The sequence below is a fragment of the Oryx dammah genome, unplaced genomic scaffold (assembly GCF_014754425.2).
Source record: "Oryx dammah isolate SB20612 unplaced genomic scaffold, SCBI_Odam_1.1 HiC_scaffold_17, whole genome shotgun sequence".
Lineage (NCBI taxonomy): Eukaryota > Metazoa > Chordata > Mammalia > Artiodactyla > Bovidae > Oryx > Oryx dammah.
In genome coordinates this window covers 2,699,651-2,709,143 of record NW_024070201.1, presented here as the reverse complement: position 1 = coordinate 2,709,143, position 9,493 = coordinate 2,699,651, and positions in this window count along the sequence as shown.

The following is a 9,493-nucleotide window of genomic DNA, read 5'->3' as shown; positions in this document are numbered from 1 at the left end:
ATCTAACAATGGTTCCTTACTTTTCTGGCAGGCCTAGGCTTCGTCTCAGACTTCCTCAGTTGTGAAGCACTACACTTTGCCCACACAGGCTCTCTTCATGTAATCAATCTCAGTTCTTTCCCAAAGGTCTTGCTTCCAAAATCTGAGCCTCAGTACCCAACTTTGCCATCACCAGCTGCCAGGTGGACAAGTGTCTCATGATGTGAAGTGCTGGCTGGCACTGAACCTCTGTGCAGGTCTTGCTCCACTTTGCCTTCCACACAACTGTGCTGCATTCTTCTCTGAGGTGCTTAAGCTTCCTCTCTGTCCCCTTCAGCGAAAGGACTTCCCATTTGCAGAAGCCTTTCTTCCTTCACAGATCCCTCCTAATTCCTCTCTCTCCTCTTCTCCTTTTTTTCTGGGTAGTAGTGGTGGTTTCACAATCTTATGAATATATGAATAATCTTTGAGTTGTGCAATTTAAATTTGTGGATCTCAGGTAAAAAAAGTCAATGGGAAGGGTAAAATAAAAGGCATTTGTACTGTAGACACCTCCCTCTGCCAGCTTCAAACAGGCTTGCAAACTCCACACATTTCCTCAGTCCTCTCAACTCTCTATGGAACACCCACTATACATGCAGAGACTGTAGTGCCCTACTACTGCTTTTAGTGAAACTAATTAAGAGTGAGGTTTCCTCAAATTTCTCCCAGGAATTCTGTAGAAAAATGTTTCAAAAAAACTTTAACTCACATAATATAATTCACATAATAAGCAACTTTAGCAAGAATGATTCCAAAAGAACAAAATGCCAGAAGATACTTTCAGGTTACCAGATGGCCATTGGGCCTTAACATGCTGAAGTATAATCATGGCTGCCAGCCACTGTGTCTCCTGCACTGCCCAAAGATGTGTTGGAAACGTGGGTTTTCTTAGGGAAGCAGCAGCGAGTTGGTGGGAGATTTAGCATAATGTCAGGTGCTGGAGTAGCAAATAAGCCCTGAGTAGACCCAAGATGTGCCAAGGGCAAAGCTCAGAAGGTAAAACACTTTGAAATAAAACTGGCACATATCAAACACCAACCAATCATAACTAAAGCTGACCATGGAGCTAAACAAGGTCAAGTTTTAATATCCTCTGACAGTCACTGAATCTTTAGTTATTGTATTGTGCAAAGTTGGGGAGGTAATTAGATATGAGGCCAGGGAGGAGTACAGATGGTAGAGGGTGAAAGGAGTTTTGCTCATAGAAATGATCAACAGATCTATAGATAGTATACTGTTTTAACAATCAAAATGATCAGACCATTGCCTATGATTGAAATTTTAACACTAATTGAACTATGACTTGCTAATGGGTTCTATATAATGGGCTTCCCTGGTGACTCAGGCGGTAAAGAATCTGCCTGCAATGCAGGAGACCCATGTTCAGTCCCTGGGTCAGGAAGATCCCCTGGAGAAGAGAATGGAAACCCACATCATTACTCTGGCCTAAGGAATTACATGGACAAAGGATCCTGGCAGGCCACTGATGATGGTTTGCAAAGAGTTGGACATAATTGAGTAACTAATATTGTCTATATAATGAGGTATGGGAAAGGGTTAATCAAGAATGAACTTTTAGATTTTATTTTTTTAATTTTATTTCTTTTTCTTTTTTTTTTAATTTTTTTTTTTACTTTATTTTACTTTACAATACTGTATTGGTTTTGCCATACATCAACATGAATCCATCAAGGGTCTACATGAGTTCCCAATCCTGAACACCCCTCCCACCTCCCTCCCCATACCATCTCTCTGGGTCATCCCAGTGCACCAGCCCCGAGCATCCTGTCTCCTACTTCGAACATAGACTGGCGTTTCGTTTCTTACATGATACTATACATGTTTCAATGCCATTCTCCCATATCATCCCACCCTCTCTCCCACAGAGTCCAAAAGTCTGTTCTATACACCTGTGTCTCTTTTGCTGGCTCGCATACAGGGTTATCGTTACCATCTTTCTAAATCCCATATATATATGTTAGTATATTGTATTGGTGTTTTCCTTTCTGGCTTACTTCACTCTGTATAATAGGCTCCAGTTTCATCCATCTCATTAGAACTGATTCACATGTATTCTTTTTAATAGCTGAGTAATACTCCATTGTGCATATGTACCACAGCTTTCGTATCCATTCATATACTGATGAACATCTAGGTGCTTCCATGTCCAGGCTATTATAAACAGTGCTGCAATGAACATTGGGGTACATGTGTCTCTTTCAATTCTGGTTTCCTTGGTGTGTATGCCCAGCAGTGGGATTGCTGGGTCATAAGGCAGTTCTATTTCCAGTTTTTTAAGGAATCTCCATACTGTTCTCCATAGTGGCTGTACTAGTTTTCATTCCCACCAACAGTGTAAGAGGGTTCCCTTTTCTCCACACCCTCTCCAGCATTTATTACTTGTAGACTTTTGGATCACAGCCATTCTGACTGGTGTGAACTGGTACCTCATTGTGGTTTTGATTTGCATTTCTCTGATAATGAGTGATGTTGAGCATCTTTTCCTGTTTGTTACCCATCTGTATGTCTTCTTTGGAGAAATGTCTATTTAGTTCTTTGGCCCATTTTTTTTGATTGGGTCGTTTATTTTTCTGGAATTGAGCTGCAGGAGTTACTTGTATATTTTTGAGATTAGTTGTTTGTCAGTTGCTTCATTTGCTATTATTTTCTCCCATTCTGAAGGCTGTCTTTTCACCTTACTTATAGTTTCCTTTGTTGTGCAGAAGCTTTTAAGTTTAATTAGATCCCATTTGTTTATTTTTTCTTTTATTTCCAGTATTCTGGGAGGTGGATCATAGAGGATCCTGCTGTTATGTATGTCAGAGAGTGTTTTGCCTATGTTCTCCTCTAGGAGTTTTATAGTTTTTGGTCTTACATTTAGATCTTTAATCCATTTTGAGTTTATTTTTGTGTGTGGTGTTAGAAAGTGTTTGTTTCATTCTTTTACAAGTGGTTGACCAATTTTCCCATCACCACTTGTTATAGAGATTGTCTTTAATCAATTTTATATTCTTGCCTCTTTTGTCGAAGATAAGGTGGCCATAGGTGTGTGGATTTAGCTCTGGGCTTTCTATTTTGTTCCATTGATCTATATTCCTGTCTTGATGACTGTGGCTTTGCAATAGAGCCTAAAGTCAGGCAGGTTGATTGCTCCAGTTCCATTCTTCTTTCTCAAGATTGCTTTGGCTATTCGAGGTTTTTTTGTATTTCCATACAAATTGTGAAATTATTTGTTGTAGCTCAGTGAAAAATACCATTGGTAGCTTGATAGGGATTGCATTGAATCTGTAGATTGCTTTGGGTACTACACTCGTTTTCACTATACTGATTCTTCTTATCCATGAACATGGTGTATTTCTCCATCTATTAGTGTCCTCTTTGATTTCTTTCACCAGTGTTTTGTAGTTTTCTATATATAGGTCTTTAGTTTCTTTAGGTAGATATATCCCTAAGTATTTTATTATTTTCGTTGCAATGGTGAATGGAATTCTTTCCTTAATTTCTTTTTCTACTTTCTCATTATTAGTGTATAGGAATGCAAGGGATATCTGTGTGTTGATTTTACATCCTGCAACTTTACTACATTCATTGATTAGCTCTAGTAATTTTCTGGTGGAGTCTTTAGGGTTTTCTATGTAGAGGATCATGTCATCTGCAAACAGTGAGAGTTTTACTTCTTCTTTTCCAATGTGGATTCCTTTTATTTCTTTTTCTGCTCTGATTGCTGTGGCCAAAACTTCCAGAACTATGTAAAATAATCACGGTGAAAGTGTCTTGTTCCTGACTTTAGAGGAAATGCTTTCAATTTTTCACCATTGAGGATAATGTTTGCTGTGGGTTTGTCATATATAGCTTTTATTATGCTAAGATATGTTCCTTCTATTCCTGATTTCTGGAGAGTTTTTATTAAAAATGGATGTTGAATTTTGTCAGAGGGTTTCTCTGCATCTATTGAGATAATCATATGGCTTTTATTTTTCAATTTGTTAATGTGGTGAATTACATTGATTGATTTGCGTATATTGAAGAATTCTTGCATCCCTGGGAAAAATCCCACTTGGTCATGGTGTATGATCTTTTTAATGTGTTGTTGGATTCTGATTGCTAGAATTTTGTTAAGGATTTTTGCATCTATATTCATCAGTGATATTGGCCTGTAGTTTTTTTTTTTTTTTGTGTGTGTGTGTGTGTGTGTGGCATCTTTGTCAGGTTTTGGTATTAGGGTGATGGTGGTCTCATAGAATGAGTTTGGAAGTTTACTTTCCTCTGCAATTTTCCGTAAGAGTTTGAGTAGGATACGTGTTAGCTCTTCTTGACATTTTTGGTAGAATTCAGCTGTGAAGCCGTCTGGACCTGGGCTTTTGTTTGCTGGAAGATTTCTGATTACAGTTTCAATTTCCGTGCTTGTGATGAGTCTGTTAAGATTTTCTATTTCTTCCTGGTTCAGTTTTGGAAAGTTGAACTTTTCTAAGAATTTGTCCATTCTTCCAAGTTGTTCATTTTATTGGCATATAATTGCTGATAGTAGTCTCTTATGATCCTTTGTATTTCTGTGTTGTCTGTTGTGATCTCTCCATTTTCATTTCTAATTTTATTGATTTGATTTTTCTCCCTTTGTTTCCTGATGAGTCTGGCTAATGGTTTGTCAATTTTATTTATCCCTTCAAAGAACCAGCTTTTGGCTTTGTTGATTTTTGCTACGGTCTCTTTTGTTTCTTTTGCATTTATTTATGCCCTTATTTTTAAGATTGCTTTCCTTCTACTAACTCTGGGGTTCTCCATTTCATCCTTTTCTAGTTGCTTTAGGTGTAGAGTTAGGGTATTTATTAACTTTTTTCTTGTTTCTTGAGGTATGCCTGTATTGCTATGAACTTTCCCCTTAGCACTGCTTTTACAGTGTCCCACAGGTTTTGGGTTGTTGTGTTCTCATTTTCATTCATTTCTATGCATATTTTGATTTCTTCTTTGATTTCTTCATTATTCAGCAGCGTGTTGTTCAACCTCCACATATTGGAATTTTTAATAGTTTTTCTCCTGTAATTGAGATCTAATCTTAATGCATTATGGTCAGAAAAGATGCTTGGAATGATTTCAATTTTTTTGAATTTATCAAGGCTAGATTTATGGCCCAGGATGTGATCTATCCTGGAGAAGGTTCCATGAGCACTTGAGAAAAAGGTGAAATTCATTGTTTTGGGGTGAAATGTCCTATAGATATCAATTAGGTCTAACTGGTCTATTGTATCATTTAAAGTTTCTGTTTCTTTGTTAATTTTCTGTTTAGTTGATCTATCCATAGGTGTGAGTGGGGTATTAAATTCTCCCACTATTATTGTGTTATTGTTAATTTCCCCTTTTATGCTGCTGCTGCTGCTGCTACTAAGTCGCTTCAGTCGTGTCCAACTCTGTGTGACCCCATGGACTGCAGCCCACCAGGCTCCTCCATCCATGGGATTTTCCAGGCAAGAGTACTGGGGTGGGGTGCCATTGCCTTCCCCATTCCCCTTTTATGCTTGTTATCATTTGTCTTACGTATTGCGGTGCTCCTATGTTGGGTGCATATATATTTATAATTGTTATATCTTCTTCTTGGATTGATCCTTTGATCATTATGTAGTGTCTTTCGTTGTCTCTTTTCACAGCCTTTGTTTTAAAGTCTATTTTATCTGATATGAATATTGCTACTCCTGCTTTCTTTGGTCTCTATTTGCATGGAATATCTTTTTCCACAGCCCTTCACTTTCAATCTGTATGTGTCCCTTGTTTGAGGTAGGTCTTTTGTAGACAATATATATAGGGGTCTTGTTTTTGTATCCATTCAGCCAGACTTTGTCTTTTGGTTGGGGCATTTAACCCATTTATGTTTAAGTTAATTATTGATAAGTATGATCCCATTGCCATTTACTTTATTGTTTTCAGCTTGAGTTTATACTCCCTTTTTGTGTTTCCTGTCTAGAGAATATCCTTTAGCATTTGTTGGAGAGCTGGTTTGGTGGTGCTGAATTCTCTCAGCTTTTGCTTGTCTGTAAAGCTTTTGATTTCTCCTTCATATTTGAATGAGATTCTTGCTGGGTACAGTAATCTAGCCTGTAGGTTATTTTCTTTAATCGGTTTAAGTATGTTTTGTCATTCCCTCCTGGCCTGAAGAGTTTCTATTGAAAGATCAGCTGTTATTCTTATGGGAATACCCTTGTGTGTCATTTGTTGCTTTTCCCTTGCTGCTTTTAATATTTGTTCTTTGTGTTTGATCTTTGTTAATTTGATTAATATGTGTCTTGGGGTGTTTCGCCTTGGGTTTATCCTGTTTGGGACTCTCTGGGTTTCTTTGACTTGGGTGATTATTTCCTTCCCCATTTTAGGGAAATTTTCAACTATTATTTCCTCAAGTATTTTCTCATGGTCTTTCTTTTGGTCTTCTTCTTCTGGGATCCTATGATTTGAATGTTGGAGCATTTCATATTGTCCTAGAGGTCTCTGAGATTGTCCTCATTTCTTTTAATTCGTTTTTCTTTTTTCCTCTCTGATTCATTTATTTCTACCATTCTATCTTCTAATTCACTATCCTATCTTCTCTTCTTTGTTGCCTCCAGAGTGTTTTTGATCTCATTTATTGCATTATTCATTATATATTGACTCTTTTTTATTTCTTCTAGGTCCTTGTTAAACCTTTCTTGCATCTTCTCAATCCTTGTCTCCAGGCTATTTATCTGTGATTCCATTTTGATTTCAAGATTTTGGATCATTTTCACTATCATTATTCAGAATTCTTTATCAGATAGATTCCTTATCTCTTCCTCTTTTGGTTGGTTTGGTGGGCATTTATCCTGTTTCATTACCTGCTGGGTATTCCTCTATCTCTTCATCTTGTTTACATTGCTGCATTTGGGGTGGCCTTTCTGTATTCTGGCAGTTTGTGGAGTTCTCTTTATTATGGAGTTTCCTCACTGTGGGTGGGGTTGTATTAGTGGCTTGAAAAGGTTTCTTGTTTAGGAAAGCTTGTGTTCTGGTGGGTAGAGCTGGATTTCTTCTCTCTCGAGTGCAATGAAGTGTCCAGTAATGAGTTATGAGATGTCAATGTTTTTGGAGTAACTTTGGGCAGCCTGTATATTGAAGCTCAGGGCTATGTTCCTGTGTTGCTGTAGAATTTGTGTGGTATGTCTTGCTTTGGAGCTTGTTGGCCCTTGGGTGGTGCTTGGTTTCAGTGTAGGTATGGAGCCGTTTGATGAGCTCCTATTGATTAATGTTCCCTGGAGTCAGGAGTTCTCTGATGTTCTCAGGATTTGGACTTAAGCCTCCTGCTTCTAATTTTCAGTTTTATTTTTACAGTTGTCTCAAGACCTCCTTCTATACCACACCATTGATAAAACATCTGTTTTCGAAGACAATGAGCTGCTTTTCTGGGTGCCTGATGTCCTCTGTCAGCAATCAGAAGTTGTTTTGAGGAATTTACTCAGCGTTGAAATGTTCTTTTGATGAATTTGTGGGGCAGAAAGTGGTCTCCCCATCCTATTCCTTTGCCATCTTGGGACCACCAAACTTTTAGATTTTAATTTGAGCACATAGGTGCTTTTAACTGATTACCATGTTGGTTAAAAAAAAAAAAAGTGGGGGGGTGTGAAAAGAACTTTCTGTAGGTTATTTGAATTTAAGCAACTAACATAATAAATGTTTACACTATTACATGTGAGGTTGCTCATTTATCCTGAAATTCTTGATTATTTATCCTGTAAAGGCAAACAGTGTTAAACATGAAGTAAATAATTTATCCCAAAATATCCTGAAGGAAAATTTGGGGCTATAGATTTTGAATGGTACTTGAACCTCTAGGATTCTACACAATCACCTAGGGAAAGGGTATAGCTAGAGAAAATGAGATTGGAACCAAGAGCTGGAGTAATCCAATACACAAAAGGAGAAAAAAGGAGCCTGTGAAGTTTGAGGCAACATAGACAACTGATATCCCTCATTTTAAATACCAACCTCATGCCTTGGTAGTTTCCAACAAGGCTCAGATTTGACAACTCTCTAGAATTACTCACAAAACTCAATGAAAATTATTTCCTGAAATCAGTGTATGACTATGACTGGAGGACTGCCAAACAGGTAAGTTCACCTGAGGCTTGGTGTCCAAAAATTGTATTGGCACTCTATGGTTGACTGCACACATAGGTGACCTTATCTGGCACTCCATGGTTGACTGCACACATAGGTGACCTTATCTCTAGCCTCTCCAGTGGTAGGATGAATACTGCAGATCCCCTGTCATAAATCACAATTTTTGACTATCCAATGACCCAGATCTCCTAGTCAAACTAAAATACTTTTTTATCAGGCAGGACATTCTAAGGGTCCAGAATGTCCCTTAGAATTCTGGGACATGGATCAGGACAGATAGTGCAGGGAAAAGGCCAGACCATTCTTTAGATAAGGTTAATTTTTACTACACAAAGCCAGTTAACATACTTGAGGTAGCAAAGACAGAAAGAAACCTTAGAACAGCATGGTTTCACAATAATTCAATGATTATACTATTTCAAGGAGGGAACACTCAGTTGTCTCAAATAATATTGAAGGTTTAATAAAGATGAGGACAAGGATATGATCAATGAACAAAGCAATACTTTGGTCATTGGCAGCCTTGGCAAAGAAGTTTCTGTGTAGTGATAAAGATTGGAAATGTGGAAAGAGAGATAGTTTAAGTTTTGCTTTGAAGGGAGATAGAGATCTTGCTGCTGCTGCTGCTAAGTCACTTCAGTCGTGTCCAACTCTGTGCGACCCCATAGATGGCAAGCTCCCCTATCCCTGGGATTCTCCAGGCAAGAGTACTGGATGGGGTGTCATTGCCTTCTCCACATAGAGATCTTGGGTCATAGCAAAAAAGCAAAGTGAGGTTATGAGAAATTTTTGAAAGAAAGATGATTTTTTAATGTGTCTATACATTATCATAAAAAGTGGAGCAAATGAGGAGTTGTTGAAAGGCAAGAGGAAAGAAAGCCTGCAGAAGCTGAGTCCAGCAGATAAAAGGAAGTAACAAGATCAGGAGGTGAAGAAGACAGATTTTGAATGGGATAAGCCTACTTCATTCATCTTAGAAGTGAAAGTCATGGTAATGGAACATGAGAGTTTTTCTTCTACTGTTTTTATTACATCAATAGAATATGAGGTGAGCTCATCAGACAAAAGTGGTAGTTTGACAATAGAAAAGTAGATATAAAATAATTGTCTTCAAAAGTAGGGAAAGTACACTAAAGAAATTATGTAGGATTGTCACAAATTATTGGTTGCCCCTGTGAGTGTGCAATCAAGAATTCAAGCTGATACTATTAATACAAGCAATGTTGTAATATTGTAATCCTTATAGCTATTTCCTAACATTGCCATGGAGGTAAAGAGGGGAAAGAGTTGGAAGATTTTTTGCAAGAAAGTGATTGCAATGATGGACTGTGGATTCTTTATTGTGTAGGCAGAAATG